Raw genomic sequence first — 18,798 nt, forward strand, 5'->3', positions numbered from 1 at the left:
GACCTGACTCGCCGAGTCCACTCTCCGACTCGTCGAGTCGGTCACTTAATTTGCACCCGGATCCCGCTCCGACTCGTCGAGTTCTTCCTTGGACTCGACGAGTTGACCCCCCTTTGACTTAGGGTTTTCCTTTCCTTTCTTGGTTTTTCTGATTCCGGGTGTTACAACTCTCCCCCACTTAAACTAGACTTCGTCCTCGAAGTCCACTACGACCAACTGTCCTGCAATCTGTTCGCATCACCCTTGGCTGATGAGTATAACTCCGGCCGACCACTCCCTTGGACCTTCCGCCCGGTCACTCAGAATAAAATTAATTCTTGTAGCTAATCACCTTGAGTGCACTCTAATTCTCAACAATCCTGAGAACACAACTTACCCAACTGACTATCCATCTGGTACTTCCTGGGTACTTATGATGAACATCCTAGGGACTCACCCTCTTTTCCTTGAGCGTTTTCTGGCTTCCCCAAGGCAACTCTCCATAACTAACCATCTCCCCTGCCACTGCGAAGAACATTCCTTTCACGCTATCTATTACTCCAGTCATTTAAATTAGATTTCATCCTCGAAATCATTCCTTATCATTCCTTACCATTCCTTACATGCTGACTACTCCAGGTTCCCACTAGAACAACATAATTCATAGATCCACTTATCCCTGCGATCCACTTATACTTGGCCATAACTCAGATAATCGTGCTATGAGTGACTTGCCACTCCCCAAGCTATCCATGAAAATCCAAAATACCATTACCGCTGGAGACCCAACACTGTCTGAACACTGATCTGCCTTATCACTGAATTGCCTGAACACTGAACTGCCTGAAACACTGAACTGCCTGGAACACCGATCTGCCTGAAGCACTGAACTGCCTGGAACACTGAACTGCCTGAAACACTGAACTGCCTAAACACTGAGCTACCTGAACACTGAACTACCCGAAACACTGAACTGCCTGAAACACTGAACTGCCTGGAACACCGATCTGCCTGAAGCACTGAACTGCCTGGAACAGTATGCTGCTACATGGCTGCTTTCCAATATCTTTCGAGACCTTCCTGGTCTCAATTCATACGTCAGCCATCTGAAATATTGGGTTCCAACCCGACTGCGGTGCCAGGGACTCCCTATTTTAGTCGCTTCACACGACCTCCGAACCAAAAACCTTCCCTGGAACTAATTGCCACGAGTTATCATGTCAATGAGGTTCTAACAACCTCCTGATCCAACCGATCGAGTCCGAGCGTCGAATCCTAATGTTACCAACCCGCGGCTAAGCGTAATTGCTAAGTCACCAATTGTAGCCTTATATAACAAGTAACCTGAAGCAATCCATTGCTTCCTCGTTCTCAAAGCTGTAGTGGCATTCCTACAGTCTTATCGCTGGCTCAACTAGGTCTAATCCATCCAGATAATTCCGAAATCCACCTCGTGGATTTCCACATCCTTACTGCTACGCCCAAACTGGGGGGCTAATGTTCCTTCCGCGTCCTAACAACGCGCTCAAGCTGTCTACCAGCCAAGAATATTCCACGACTACGCCCACAGTCCCACAACACTCTAGCACTACCTAACTGCTAATGAATGCTACGGCTACACCCGCAGACTTACAACATTCTGACACTATCTGGCCGCTAGTGAATGCTACGGCTACACCCGCAGACTTACAACACTCTAACACTATCTGACTGCTAGTGAATGCTACAGCTACACCCGCAGACTTACAACACTCTAACACTATCTGACTGCTAGTGAATGCTACGGCTACACCCGCAGACTTACAACACTCTAACACTATCTGACTGCTACTGAATGATACGGCTACACCCGCAGACTTACAACACTCTAACACTATCTGACTTCTAGTATACATTCGACGTATCATTCAAGACTGGACCCAGGTCCTGACTGGAATCCCCAACCTGATTCCCTAAGGCTTGCTGGCAACCATTACGGGAATGCGATCTCCCTTCTGACAAGTTTTTCCAAACTTCCATCTCACACTATCCTCAAACCACACAGCTGCATAGGCTGTCTTCCTTTCTGATAAGGAAGTGAAACTTATCCCAGTTTCAAAACTGCTCCTACTTCTGAATCCTTGGATGATACTCCCCCGCTTTGATTCTACTATCGTCTTACAGCACACGATGTTGGAAGGATCCTCAATCCTTCTTACCATTCTATGCCCAAACGGCTGAAAACCATGCTTGCCATTGCTAGTGTGTCACTACTAACCAATCCAAGAGATCACACCTCTTCCAAGAATCTGAATACATTTCCGGTGATAACCTGCTAGACCCAGGAAGCTCCGAATCTCAATTGGAGACCTCGGAAACTCCCATTGCATCACAGCCTCTATCTTAGCCGGAACGACTAGAATAACCTTCTGATTGACAAGGTACCCAAGAAATTGCACCTCGCACAACCAGAACTCACATTTGGAGTACCTTGCAAAAGTCTTTCGCTTCTCAAAGTCTCTAGCACCTCCCTCAGGTGCTCCTCGTGCTGGAATATAACCGATCTATACCCGAACGACACCTTCCCGAAGGTAGTGAGATACTACCGAGTCTTACTCATACTTGCTACAGTTACTGCATCCGTAGTAACCTGCTCTACAGGGGACGACCTCCAGCTATCATTCTAATCCAAGATATGCAGATGGCATATGACTCACTCGCAAGTAGGTAATATAATATTCCAATATATGTACCTACTAAATCGGTGGAGTAACACAACAACAACATCATAAATAATAGTTGACAGGAAGGTAAAAGATATGTACCTTCAACATCCCGTGCTGCTCGAATCCATGCTGAAATCAACTGGAATGCTCTGCTTCGAGCCGTGGGCGCCCTTGCCCGACCCTGACGTTTGCTGGCGGTTCTCGAAGTCACAGGGGCAGGAGCTGTCACCTGCCCTGCTGAAGACAAACTCGGACAGTGGGCCTTCTTGTGGCCCCTCCGACTGCAATGAAAACATATTGGCTCAAGTCCCTGAGCGATGGTAGCAGTACAATCTCTGCTAAAATGACCAGTCCGGCCGCACTTGAAACAAGCAGGATCACCACCTTTACTACTCCTACACGCACCCCCATGCGTCCTGCCACACTTACCGCATCGGCTGCGGCCCTGGAAGTCTCTCGATCTCGAACTCGGCCCTTTGGTTCTTTTACCCGAACCTGTGGGCCCCTGAACCTCATCCGGTTTCGTCTTCCTTTCTGACTCCCGGTCAATCTCTCACTCCTGCGTTACCCCATCGTCCCGATCAATCGTCTGAACAACCGCTGTCTGATCCTAGAGCTTCTCGGTCAACCTATCAGTGACCCTCTCGACGATGTCGGGTAGCTCCTTGCGAACGACTCGTGAAACCTCTGCAGCAACCCAATCACACAGAGAACTCTCCTGGGGACAGGGTGCCCCACTCACTCCCGACCCCTGATGGCAAGAGCTAAAAATGGGATCCCCCTCCCTGATGGATCCCTGGGATCGATAAGAGTCGGGCTCTAGACAAGCCCCAAACTGCCCTGAAACTATCCCGGCCCTACAGGCCTCAAGACGACTGTCCAAAAGCTCCACGATGGCCTCCCTAACCAAACCGAATATCACAGGAATCTGATCAATGATGTTGCACATAATCTCCGTGGAAATGACATCTCTCATCTGACCATCAAGCTGTCCGACTCTAGAGCTTGAGCCAGATCCCTCCTCGGCACCTGAACTGCCAACTGGTATCTCGCGCAACGTCACCATGCTGAAAACATATCACATTAACTGTCAGAATACTCATTGCTGCTGAGGGATCTCACACATACTCTACAATTTCCCTGGTTTCGTCTTGGCCCCTCTTGAATCGAGTACGGATCCTCTACTTTCAGTAGTACGGGCCCATACTACCTTCCACATCTATCCATACATTCCTCAAGAGTTACCTTAACTCAACCAAGTCCCTTCTACTGCTACTGATCTCTGCTACTCTCATCCTAGGCTTGCCCTAGGGAAAATATCTGACTCCACCCAAACCAATCCTTAGCTGCTGAAGGCCTCCTTGTAATGCCAATTTGCCTCCCACTGTTTCCTTGGCTTATGAACTCTATCTCTTGAAAGACTCCTCTCCTTGCTACAAAGACCACATTATCACTAGGTCTGTAGAAGAGGTAACCAAAGGATTTCTGTGGGTAGCCGATGAAAATACACCTCTCATTTTGAGGTTCGAGCTTATCGTGAGTCTCGCGCCTCACGAAAGCCTCGCAACCCCAAATCTTGATGTGTTCTAGATTGGGAACCTTCCCAGTCCACATATCATGAGGTGTTTTGGCAACCTTCTTTGTAGGGACTAGATTAAGGATATGGGCGACAGTCTCTAAGGCATACCCCCAAAATGAGATTGGTAGTGAAGCTCGACTCATCATGGAACGAACCATGTCCAACAAGGTCCGATTACGCCTCTCAGCCACACCATTCAACTGTGGTGTCCTGGGAGGTGTCAATTGTGATACAATCCCACATTCCTTAAGATAGTCAAGGAACTTTGTACTAAGATACTCACCACCTCGATCGGATCGAAGCATCTTAATGTTCCTGCCCAACTGATTCTCCACTTCCTGTTTAAACTCCTTGAACTTTTCAAACGTTTCTGACTTATGCTTGATTAAGTACACATATCCATATATACCATAATCATCAGTAAAAGTCACATAGAAGCGGTTAGCATCCCTTGTGGAGGTTCTGAAGGGTCCACACACATCAGTATGTATGAGGTCCAACAAACCCTCACCCCTAGCACAAGAACTAGTGAAGGGTGACTTTGTCATTTTCCCAAGCAAAAAAGATTCACAACTATCATCTGACTTTAGGTCTAATGACTCCAAGACTCCATCCTTTTGGAGTTGGCCTATACGTTTCTTGCTTACATGTCCAAGACGGCAATGCCATAATGATGCTTTATCCAAACTAGTGGAAGAATCGATACACAACACATCATTTCCTAGGTTATCTACAACCAACACAGTTTCATACACACTATCACAAGGTAATGCTTTAAAATAAAGAACATTATTAATGAAAGCATTAATACCACCGCATTCATTATCAAACGAAAAGGTAAAACCTTGTTTGTACAAACCATGAAAGGAAATAATATTTCTTGCCATTTCAGGAGAGTAACAACATTTATTCAAATCTAATGTTAACCCACTACTTAGCAACAAAGAATAAACTCCAATCTTGGTGACAGGTGTAACTTTCCAATTCCCCATGATCAAGTTTATCTTCCCATGCACCACATTCTCACTTCTTCTTAGTCCCTGCAAATCAGAACATATGTGAATACCATAACCTGTATCAAGGACCCAAGAATTAGAATATGGTGAGTTATTAGACAATATAGTGTAAATACCTGCATGGTTGGGTTTCACTTTCCCATCCTTAACATCTTGCAAGTACTTTGGGCAGTTTCGCTTCCAGTGCGCCTTTTCATGGCAATACAAGCATTCGGCCTCATTAGGCTTGGCAGAAGGAGTGACAGAACCTTTCTTGGTTCCACTTGAAGAGGAGCCATCAAGGGACTTTCCCTTGGTACCCTTCAAAGTGCTCTTCCTCTTCTTCCCTTTACCTTTCCCGATAGCCAGAACAGGGGAGTTGGTAGGAGTAGAAGTAGTAACGACCGATTTACATTTAAGACCACTTTCGGCGGACTTCAGAAGTCCTTGAAGTTTGCTGAGTGTAACTTCCTCCTTGTTTATGTGGTATGTCATTCAGAATTGATCATAACACGAAGGTAAGGAGTGCAAAATGATATCAATTGCCAAATCCTCTGGGAAGTTCACATTCAGTTTCAGAAAACGGTCCACATACCTTTGCATTTTCTGCATGTGGCCCGTGATGGGTTCACCATCCTTCATCCGGGTTGTTATCATGGAGGAGATGATTTCATAGCGCTCTTGACGAGCACTCTGATGGTAGCGGTCCATCAAGTCCTGGTGCATCTCAAAAGGGTAATAGTCCTCATAGGACTTTTGGAGCTCAGCTGTCATTGTGGCCAACATGATACATGCCACTTTAGTGGCATCTCTCTCATGTGCCTGGTATTCAACGATCTCCTTAGGAGTAGCAAACGACTCATTAAGTTCCTTAAGCTCCTTGTCCAGGACATATTCCTTGTCCTCATACCGAGTGACCATCCTGATGTTCCTGATCTAATCCATAAAGTTAGATCCATCAAAGATGACTCTCTCACAAAGGTTCATGAGAGAGAAAGAGCCGGTAGGGTTTGAGCCAGAAGTAGCATTGTTGAAAGACATCTGAAAAGAAGAAAGACAAGTTTAGATTAGATATAAATATAGTGCTTAATAAGACATTCAAATGTAATATTAAGGCTAGGACCCAACACAATATTTTATAACTTAGAAGAGGGATGCCGTAATCCAAGCTATAAAATATTTGAAGGTAGGTGAATGACGATTCACCAATTTCCACCATGAAAAACGAAATAAATTATTAGGTTTTAATTGGTTTTGAAACTCCTAGATTCTTTGAGATTCATTGAACTTTTCAATGGCATGTTTCAATCTCAAGTGTGCCCTTCAGATTTTGTGACTGGGATGCCGAGGATCACAAAAGAAGGTGTGAAGTAACCATGCAAATTACATGGTACTCTTAATGTTTATCACTCAATCGATGTGCCGGTTAACCGCACACGCTCCACTGACCTATGATAAACCTTAAGCCACGCTTTGCCTACCTTGTTAAGTCCAGGTTACTGTGCCGGTTAACTACACACGCTCCACTAACGACTTAATAAAAGTGCAAAGTGTAATTTCATGGGTTATCACCTTATTCACATTTTCCTAAAGTAACTAAGATTGGGAATTTATAAAAACATTTAGCTACTTTCCATTCATCATACTTTTAATCAGGTTTAAAGTCATTGTCCTACCCGTTCGACTAACGACCCTCCACCAGTCAAGGAAGCGGTGGGTGAGAGTGGACACCCATTAAGCTGCCATTTTATAGGCAACAACCTTATACCCCCCTTATAGACCGGATTCGTGAATGAGGCCTACTAACGGTAAAACGACTTGTTCTTATACATATATATATATATATATATATATATATATATATATATATATATATTATTTATAATAGTATAAAGTATAAGGGTTGAATTTTAACTTTTAAAATTCTAGGGGTTGGAACTAAAGTTTAGTAAAATGTGTGAGACTTTACATGTTGCAAAACTTGAGGGCAAGTTTTGTAACTTTCAAAAAATTTCATGTTTCATAACTTATGAGTTGATGGTTTATTAAAATGAGAGACTTTTCATTTTATGTAACCTATGTGTTTTTTTAATGGACTTTAAAAGAGTGACTTTTGGTAATCCATAACTCGAGGACAAATTATGGATTCCATTAAAACACATAATGATCAAGAATTAAACTAACAAGCAAGTTGCAAATAATTCCTATGATCTTCTAAACTCATAAGTGTATGAATATTCGTATCAACAATTTCAAGAATCATAAAAAACACATATAAGACTTGAAATTTTGATAATAGCCTTTGAAAATGGATTAGCATAACCATTATACCATCTAAAACAAGTTTTATAAGACAAAAATAGTTTAGGGTAATGTTTGTAGTCCATTTCCAGCAGCAAAACTCGAAAAACTGCACTCTGGGCATTCTACTCGTCAAGTGCATAAACCTACTCGACGAGAAAGATGATTTTATGGATGGGCTCGTCGAGTCCCCCCTATGGACTCGACGAGTTCCTTCAGCAGAATGCATATTTTTCGACTTTTTTCAACAATTTGCATCAAGTATCAAGAAAACAAGCATAGGCTCTGATACCACTGATGGATTTTGAGCACTCTAACACTCCTAATGTGTACATGCAACTCTAGAAACCTTGGATCTATGTTTTACTAAGATACATGCAAATTTGTTTTCCAAGGTTCTTAACCTAACTAACATGGCATGGGAAACTTTAAAACATAATAAGCTAGTAGAGTTACATACCATTTAGTAGTGGTTGATTGCTTGGAGTTTGAGATCCTAGCACCAATAATGTGGATGCCTCAAATGGAAGTCACAAATCACCACAAACCTTGGAAACTTGAGAGAATATTAGAACACTTCTAGAAATCGGCCACCCTTAGTTCTCACACAAAAACTAGTGCAATTTCAAGTGCCAAGGACTCCTTTATATAGTGTGGTGGATTAGGGTTACATCCATGTAAACCCTAATACCCATGACCTTTCATTTCCATGAGATCTGTGGGTTAAAGCTCCATGGACTATCCATTGACTTACCATACAAGCCTAGCCCATTCTAAATAAGCATTAGCCCATACTATATAAATACAAGAGTCCATATTTAATTAGTCACACTTTTGATCACCAAATTAATTCTAAATTAATTTTAGATCAATACTAATTAAATAATATGATTTCATATTAATATATTAGAACTTATAATATATTAATAAATCATAACCTATACTATTCTCAAAAGATTATCTATATAAATTGTTCGGGTGAAGTGCAACCCAAATGGACCATGCCGGGTCGGGTCAAGTACACCTCAAATATAGTTATGGACTTGTAACGACCCAAAAATCATGACTAAAAATTTCATTTAAAAAACATTACTTAAACCACAATTGTCAATTCATAATATAAATCACAACATAAAATCATAGTGTTAATTCAAAACATAATCTTCTTATCAGAGTAAAACATCCCAGGCTGACTAGCTATGGTGTGTGCCATGCGATCATCCCGAGCTCTACTCTCCGCTACCGGAACTACCTGAAACCAAAACTGAAAACTGTAAGCACGAAGCTTAGTGAGCTCTCCCAAACTACCACATACCATACAATAACATATAAAGCACATATTGGGCCTTGCCCACTACATCGGACCGAAGCCCGGACTAACTGGGGCCTTGCCCCCTACATCAGACCGAAATCCGGAGTAACTGGGGCCTTGCCCCCTGCATCGGACCGAAGTCCGGACTAACTGGGGCCTTGCCCCCTGCATCGGACCGAAGTCCGGACTAACTGGGGCCTTGCCTCCTGCATCGGACCGAAGTCCGGACTAACTGGGGCCTTGCCCCCTGCATCGGACCGAAGTCCGGACTAACTGAACATAGCATAACATAATCATAGCTACTAGCATAAACACATATACTGCATACTGCATCGGACCGAGGTCCGGACAAACTAACACATAAACATTCTTGAATCACAAAGACATCAAGCACACTGAACTACTGCATCGAACCGAAGTCCGGAACTACTGTTAAGTAAACGGGCCGGCATTATGGCCGTAGACCCGTTCCTACTGGAAGGAAACTCACCTGTACTGCTGAACTGTGCTGATAATCCTTTGGCCTCTAATCGACTATTCTCTGAAGTGCTACTCTCTTAGCTCACCGAGTTACCAACACCAAATAATAGAACTTAGCCTAAACTGTCCTCCAGAGGTCAACTAAGTCAACTCTGGTCAAGGTCCTGGTCAAAGTCAACCTTCCAGTTGACTCGACATGCCGATTTGTTCTACCAACTCGCCGGGTCCATGCTCCTCAAATCCCAAACAACCTCGACTCCACTCGTCGAGTCTAGCGAGAACTCGACGAGTTCTCCTTTATCTAGCGCTTCGGGACTATCTTCAACCGACTCGTCGAGTTGTTCTACAACTCGCCGAGTCCATCTTCATCAGCTAAGAAGATTGCCTTGGACTCGCCGAGTTCCTCCTTGAACTCCTCGAGTACCATGATATTTGTGTCCATCACGGACACATACTGGCTGAATCCTTTACTAACTCCACTCACTGATCTGTATCATAAACAGAAGGGTTTGGGTTTGCGACCCGACTCGCCGAGTCCAAGAACTGACTCGCCGAGTCCATCTTGTGACATCTCTATTTTGGCGATTACAGACCATCCCAACACCTCCAACTCATAGATCTGGACTCCTTATGCTAGCATTGCACGTAAAGTTGCTAACTTTACGTGCATGCAAGGTGTTATGGGGCTAAAACACTTAATCCAATGCTTCCAAGAAGACCTAGGTCATGAAATGGGACCTTAGCTGAATAAAGCCAACTACTTTGAGCTTCTAAAGCTCAAGAGTGTCCAGATCTGTTGTCTAAACCATCCACAAAGGCTTAATACTCGGATTCTACTTGGAAATGATCCAATTGACAAAAAGGCAAGCTAGAAAGGGGATTTATCAATTGAAAGCTCAAGGTCCAGACTTTTTACCTTCTAACAGTTTCCAACTCGATGTGAAGGCTGGATCTACACTTCTTTCCTTGCTCCCTTTCTCCCAAGCCTTCAAACTCTACTCCAATCGACCTTAATCTTCACCAAAAGCTCCAAAAATGAAGTTGGGTGGCTAGGGTTTTGGGGTTCTGGGCGAGAGAGGCTGTAATGAACCCTAGGGAAGAGAATAAGATGCTTAAATAGGGCACCAAGTCCTAGAATTAGGGCTTCCTAACCCAGACCTGACTCGCCGAGTCCACTCTCCGACTCGTCGAGTCGGTCACTTAACTTGCACCCGGATCCCGCTCCGACTCGTCGATTTCTTCCTTGGACTCGACGAGTTGACCCCCCTTTGACTTAGGGTTTTCCTTTCCTTTCTTGGCTTTTCTGATACCGGGTGTTATAGTTATGGACTTATACACCTTATCCAACACATTCTTCTTCACAAACAGAATCGGGGCTCCCCAAGGTGAACTGCTTGGTATGATAAATCCTTTGTCTAACAGCTCTCGCAGCTATGTAGACAACTCCTGCATCTCGGGAGGAGCCAACCGGTATGGTGCCTTGGCTATCGGAGCCACACCTGGAACTAGGTCAATCCGAAACTCTACCTGTCTCTCCGGAGATATCCCAAGAAACTCCTCCGGGAACATATCCGGATACTCCTTCAAACCTGGTGTTGAGTTGAAAAACTCTTAGATCAATTAGATCTTCAACAGGTTAAACAATAAAATCAAATAAACACAAAGAACACAATATAGAATCAAATGATGCTTAATGATTCAAATGTAGTCACGCCTCAGCAGAGCTCGACAAAGAACTTCCAATGTAGAGGCGAGCTAGGGTTTGCAGTACAAATCAGTTAATAATAATCAAAGCGCTATTCAAAAAGGCTGCATGCATGCACCTTAAATACTAAACCCTAAACAAAACAATCACGGTTGGACAGGCCCAAACCGGATAGCAAAACTGGGCTAAGAACCGAGCCCATGACGCAACACTATTTGATCCAACACCTGGCACGTCGCTCACGGTCGCCTTACCCCCTTCTCGGGTATCCATAACATAGGTGACAAAACCTGCACATCCCTGATGAAGGTAGCGTCGGGCTCTCGCCGCTGAGCACATGACCTGTCCATGATGCAGTCTTTCTCCCTGAATAACCAGCTCTCCCTCACTTAGGGTCCTGACCCGAACCAACTGCTACTTGCAGTTGATCACCACCCCATTAGGGCTCAACGAGTCCATGCCTATTATGACCTTGTTCCCACACAACAGAATGGGAACCAAATCCACAAGGTAACGCTCGTCATACATTCTCAGAACACAATCCCTATAAACCTCTGATGCCTATACGGATCGGTCGTCTGCAATCTCGACCTCTAAAGGACAATCCAACATGCTCGTAGACTTGGCACACCTCTTGCTGAGTGAAAGAGAAAAGAAAGATCGGGTAGCTCCCGAGTCAAATAATACCTGTACTGGGATGCCGTTCACATGGAATGATCCTAAACAAAACACATAAAATATGAATATTGTTGAATCATGAAAAGTGACCCTCTTGAACTTCAGCTACCGCAACCTACAAGCACCCGCAGTCAAGCTACTTCATCAGCAACCGCATCCGGAGTCTCTACCTACCGTATTCTCTTTACTAGATTACTTTACTTGTCTTTTATTGTAATACTCTCTATTGTCCAGTATGCCTTGCATGGCTACTGTTAGAGATGTAATCTAGTATACTTCGTGAGTCTCTATAAATAGAGCTCATTCTCTTGTATTCATAATGCATCTATCTATTCTGAATACATATCTCTGAAGTTATCTTTTCTATCTCTCTATTTCACTACGCATCTCTTCTTACTCTCAAATCTTACTAGAATACAACTGATTATAACCTCTCTTCGGAGCAAGTCTTTTGTGACTTAATCACTAAGTTTGATCTTCCTTATTAACTTGGTTTGAATGCGTTCCTTGTTATGAATCAACTTATGCGTATACTTGATATAACAATTGTTGTCATTTCCATTTCTTTACTTTTCCGCAACTAACTCTCTAACTATCTAACTCTAACTTATTAATATTATTGTTGAGCTTTTAGATCCTTCGAGATTAACTATTCCACAATCTACTTGTTCTAACGTTTGTTCAAGTGTGTCTCAAAGTTTTTCTCTCTACAATTGGTATCAGAGCTATAGTGGTTGCTTTTTGAAAACGGAACTCTGATTTTCAAAGGGCCTTCTATACCATTGAAGCTCATTTCTTAAAAAAAAAACTTCAAAAATATGGCACAATCGTTATCTCTGAATGTTTCCAACAGTGTTGGTGGTTCTAATCGAGCCCCAATACTGGTAGCAAATGAATATCATCACTGGTCACAAAGAATGGAAAGATACTTAAGGAGACTTGGTAGAGATGTATGGCGATCCGTAGAAGAAGGACCACATGTTCGAGTCCTTACACCAGTCCAAACTGACGGCGCTACAACCAGACTAGGAGGAGGTCAACCAGTTATGAGTCGTCCCACCAAGGATGATCTCGATAAAATGGAAAATGATGCTGTTGCTTTTTATGAAATCTCCTGTGGAGTTGCTCCTGACAACTTCGATATTATCATAAATTGCAAATCAGCAAAAGAGATCTGGAAAGTTCTCAAGAATTTATACGAAGGCTCAGAACAAGCACAAGACAAGAAGCTTACTACCGCACTCAATGAGTTCAACAACTTCAAAGCTCATACTGGCGAAAGCTTGGAAGACTCCTCCAAAAGGTTCAACCTGATAGTCACCAAGTTATCCAATGCGGGCACCATCCGCAGTAACCTTGAAACAAATCTTCAATTTCTTAATGGCTTGGGAAGACATTGGACTACGGCCAAAATGATAGTCCAAGGCGATAGAAAAGTTCATTCTTTGTCTCTCTACAAGCTCTATGGAGAACTGCAAGCACAAGAATCCACCGTACTCAAAGACTGTGCTGACTTTGGAGGACCACTTGCTCTCATAGCACAAGCCCCACTCAATCCATCCTACTCTCCCTCGTATGACACTCCACCGCAATCATACGAAGCTGATTCAGAGTATGATGATGAAGAAGAATTTCAGAAGGCTATTGCTCTGGTTAGCCAACAGTTCAACCGTCTACCGCCTCCTTCCTTCCGCAAGAATCAACAGTTCAACAAACCTCCATTCAACCGTAACTTCAGTTCCCAGAATAGCCATTCTCGATATCCCAAAATTTCTCATCCACCACCGCAATCTCAAAATAATCAACCAAAGGAGGCACCGCAGTCTACTCAAACCACTGACTCCGGTACTCCCTCAGAAGACAAGAGTGATGTTGTAATTTGTCACAAATGCAACAAAGAGAATCACTTTGCAAGAGATTGTAAGGCCAATGTAGTAAAAGACAGAGCATTCTACCTTAGAATGGCTCAAGAGTTGGAAGATAAGGAAAAGGCAAGGGCATACGTAGCCCATGTCAAAAGAGACCATCAAGTTTGGTCATCCGGAGACGAAGATGATGCCATCAGCAGTGTCAAAGGAAAAGGGAAAATCTGCATGCTGGCAACTGCGGATGATGATGGGTCTACAAAGCTGGACAACAACTACTGCTACATGGCAAAGGATGGAACTTTAAGCATCGTCGAACAGGTAAAACTTATGATCACAACTCTAAACTATAGCATGCATGACTGTCAACTCTACATAGATGATCTTAATGACACTTGTGCTGCCGTCCTTACAGACTATAATAAAGCCTTACATGAGAAGAACATTGCGTCCCAAGAGATGTTCCACGTGAGAGGACGACTGGATAACAAAAGACTCAAAATGGCTATGTTAGAGAAGGACTTAAAGTTAGAAAAAGATGCAAGAATGTTGAGTGAAACCCAATTAAAGATAGCTTTGAACCAGAGAGATTTAGCTCACAGTGAAATTGTACGCTTAAATCTTTTAATCGAAAAACTGTTCAATGAAAGTGAAGCTATTGAAAATTTGGTAAACAATGGAACCGTGGACAATACATACAATTGGGGTTGGTCAAATGGATATCCTACCGCAATGGATTCCTCACCCCGGTTCAACAAAGACAGACTGTATGTCCCTACAGACCGAGAATTTCATTTCCCAGTCAATAACAAGACCTTTCCCGAAGACATCAAAACTCACTTCGGTAGACTGCATAATCTAAGCACTAATTGTGTCATTGAGGAAATTGTGCCTGAGGTTTCGGGTCACACATGTGATCAAATTCCTATCTGTGGCACCATTTACCCAAATTCTCAAACGTCATCCGTAGTTGATGAAGAAATTGTCATTGAGGGCCCTGAAGTCTCGAAAGACTTTCCATCTCTGTCCTCAGACCGCAGTGTCTCACACTATAGTCAAAAGTTCCACAAAAGTCCCACTGAAGTCCCAACTCAGACTTACTCTGCAGTAGTCAAATCATCACTACCGCAGTCATCAGTAAAAGGGACTGTGACTCTTCAGCCAATTCATCATGAATTACCCATAGAAAACTTTGAAGTAGGTCAATGCTCTCAAATCCCTGAATCTTCAAGTTCTGATGACTCAAGCGGTTCACCAACAAAGACTGCGGTTCACCAAAATCATCACTACCGCAGTTGAACAACAAAGACCGCGGTTCACCAAAATCCTTAGCTAAAAAGGCTTTCAAAGAGGAAATTCGATTCCATGGCACAAATAGACAAACTTTTTCGAAAAACATGAAGCATGTCAGATTTCCAAAATCCAAAAGTCCAGAAAAATTTGTTTTCTCACACTACTTTTCAAAAAACTCTCCCATCAAGAAAACATACAAAAAGGAATGTACAGTTTCAACAGTCATTCCTATTTCATCTGACACAACCCAAAAGGGTGTAAAGTTTTTTCGAAACAATGGTTTTCAAATCTATTCCTTAGATGATCCGAAATGGAATGGTATTTTACCCACTCCAACACTTTTAAAGTCACATCAAAATTTTAACAAGTGGAAGGGTATTCTACCAAATCCAACAAAAAGAACACAAAGATCTACACGTGCTAAACCTTTTTCAAAACAAACTTTTCAGAAACCAAACAACACTCATGTTAGGGATTACCAACCTCGGACCGGTAACAAGTCCAATTCATCCTATAGATCGCTGACCAAGCATAGTGTCAGATCAAAAGACAAAATCTCTTTTTGTAAATGTCAGTGTAGTTTTCAAAAGGATTCATCCTATGTCAAATCTAGTCGGAGTCAGAAACCTCGTACTTTTTCAAAAACTCACAACACTCCAAATCTGCACAAACACCCAGGACTAGGGTTAAAAGTTGACAAGAGACCCGTCCCTGTAACCTCGGTCCATGCATCATTCAGAAACTCATCTGTTGTCCCAGGCTCCAAACTAGTTTGGATGCCTAAACTAACCGTGAAATTCTCAGGCTTTGTGCAAGGAAGAACAAGAAGAAGAATGGTTAATCGACAGTGCCTGCTCGTTGCACATGACCGGAAGGTTAGAATACCTTCGGGATTTCAGGCCAATATGCAATGGTGGAAATGTCACATTCGGCAACAATGCGAATGGAGTCATCCGAGGTTACGGTGTTCTCACTACGGGGAACTTTTCTATTCAGAATGTTGCTTATGTAGAAAGCCTTAAACATAATCTCATCAGTGTTGGCCAACTATGTAAGGCAGGACATCGAGTTGAATTTGATGATCAATTTTGCTATGTAATGACAAGTGATAGGAACACGTGTCTGATCAAATCCCGATCCGAAGGTACCATGTATCCTTTGGATGTCTCTCTGATCATTGGTAGACCGCAGTTGTGCTTCCTATCCAAAGCCGTATCCGAAGCCAGCTGGCTATGGCACTGCAATATAGCTCATCTCAACTTCAGGTACATCAACAATTTGGTCACCGGAGAACTAGTCATAGGACTCCCTATTCTCAAATTCAGCAACGATACTCTCTGCCCTGCATGTGAATGTGGGAAGCAATCCAAAGCAAGTCACCCCATGGTGATTGACTCCTCAATTTCTGAACCACTAGAGCTTCACCACATTGATCTCTGCGGTCCATCCACCATAGCCAGTCTCCATCACAAGAAATACATACTGGTTATTGTAGATGACTTTACACGCTTCACATGGGTCTTCTTCCTTAGACTCAAGTCAGAAACACTGTAGATTCTCATCAATTTCATCAAGGAAATAGAACTTCAGATCAAGCTTCCAGTAAGACGTATCCGCAGTGATAATGGAACCGAGTTTACTAATCATCTTCTCAACGGTTTCTTGGTTTCCAAAGGCATCACTCACTACTTCTCAGCTCCTTATACACCACAACAAAATGGAGTAGTAGAGAGAAGGAACCGCACTCTAGTAGAAGCAGCCAAATCCATGCTTAACTTCGCACACCTTCCTCTCTACTTCTGGTCTGAAGCTGTAGCAACCGCATGCTTTGTACAAAACCGAAACATTATGTGCAAACGTCTCAACAAAACACCGTATGAGGGCCTTAACAACCGCAAGCCAAATGTTCGCTTCTTTCATATCTTCGGGTGTAGATGTTTTGTAATCAACAACCGAGATCAGCTTAACAAGTTTGCACCGAAGTCTGATGAAGGCATCTTCCTCGGCTATTCCACTAACAAAGTTGCTTACAGGGTCCTCATCAGACGTACAAGGCTAATAATTGAAAGCTTCGATGTGAAATTTGATGATTCCCACATCCGCAACGCCCCTCCATCCACTGAAACCACCGTAATCATGGGAAGCGATATTCCTGCCTCTTCAGGTCCTTTAAATCTAGTTGAAGTCAATTATGGCGATCTTTTCGACCCTGTTGAAACGGCGAAACTATCCGAAGTTCTTGTGTCACCGGTAGCTTAACAACAACACGCTGATGTTTATGGTCCATCACTATCCGAAGTAGCATCTCTCAATACTTCCACCTCTCCGGTTGAGGGGGAAAGCTCTACTCCAGATCAAGCAACAACCGTCGAGGTTCCAGTACTTGATGCTGCTCAAGTTCCTATCCTTAGAGAATCATTACCATCAAACGTATCTTCGGATTCGGATGATGAACTCATAGAGAACATTGACACAAGAACCGATTCAAGGATTATCACTCTTCCATCCGCAGTCCAGGGGGAACCTTCTCGGGTTCCTGAGGAACTCCCATCAGCAATCCAGGAGGAACCTCTTCCAACTGCTCAAGAAAATTCCATTCTCGTTCCAACAAACCAAGATGATTCCGCAGGATGTTCTCAAGTCCAGGGGGAACTGCCATCTCCAACCGCAAAATCTTCTGATATTGAAGATATTCCCTCTACCGCAGCTGTTGATCATCTACAACCCCGTCTACACGTATGGATGAAGGACCACCCACCAGGTCAAATCATTGGCAACCCATCCGCAGGTATCCAGACTCGATCTTCCAAGGAATTATCTGATCATTGTCACTACGCATCATTTATGTCCTCAGTCAAGCCCCGAACGATCAAAGAAGAATTACTAGAACCTGATTAGATATCTGCAATGCAAGAAGAGCTAGAAGAATTCAAAAGGAACAAAGTGTGGAAGCTCATCCCGAAGCCACACGGTCACACCATTGTTGGTACTAGATGGGTATTCAAAAACAAGCTGGATGAATCTGCTACAGTCAACTTGAAGGTGTTGACTATGACGAAACGTATGCTCCGGCGGCACGAATGGAAGCCATCCGAATCTTCTTAGCATACGCAGCCCACAAAAACGTCAAGGTACACCAAATGGACGTTAAGAGTGCATTTCTCAATGGGGAATTAAAAGAAGAGGTTTATCTTCAGCAACCTCCAGGGTTTGAAAGTATTAAATTCCCAGACCACTGCTACAAACTTGAAAAAGCAGTCTACGGTCTGAAGCAAGCCCCAAGAGCATGGTACGAGACTCTCTCTGAATTTCTTGTCTCGTCCGGATACAAAAGAGGAGTGATTGATCCCACTTTATTTAGAAAAGCAAATGGTGACCACCTTATGCTTGTACAAATATATGTGGATGATATCATCTTCAGATCGACTGATCAAGGAATGGTGGATGAATTTGCTAAGCTCATGACCAACAAGTTCAAAATCAGCATGAATAAAGAGATTAACTTCTTTCTAGGACTTCAAGTGAAACAAGTTCCGCAAGGGATATTCATTCATCAAGAAAAATACACCACTGAACTGTTAAAGAAATATTCTATGGACAACTGTTCTTCGGCTAAGGTCCCCATGGCCTTCGGATATAAGATATCTACTGATCCCTCAGGCGAATCTGTGGATCACAAGACTTATAGAGGTATCATAGGCTCTTTGATGTATCTCACCGCAAGCAGGCCATACATTGTCTTTGCAACAGGTGTATGCGCAAGGTATCAGGCTGACCAAAAAGTGTCACATATGACCGCAGCCAAACAGATACTACGGTACCTGAAAGGAAGCAAGTCTCTTGGATTATGGTACCCCGCAGGCAATGATTTCAGCCTTCAAGCATTCACAGATGTGGATCACGCCG

The sequence above is a fragment of the Lactuca virosa genome, chromosome 4, assembly GCF_052849685.1.
Source record: "Lactuca virosa cultivar CGN04683 chromosome 4, Lactuca_virosa_CGN04683_v6, whole genome shotgun sequence".
In the NCBI taxonomy this organism is placed as follows: Eukaryota; Viridiplantae; Streptophyta; class Magnoliopsida; order Asterales; family Asteraceae; genus Lactuca; species Lactuca virosa.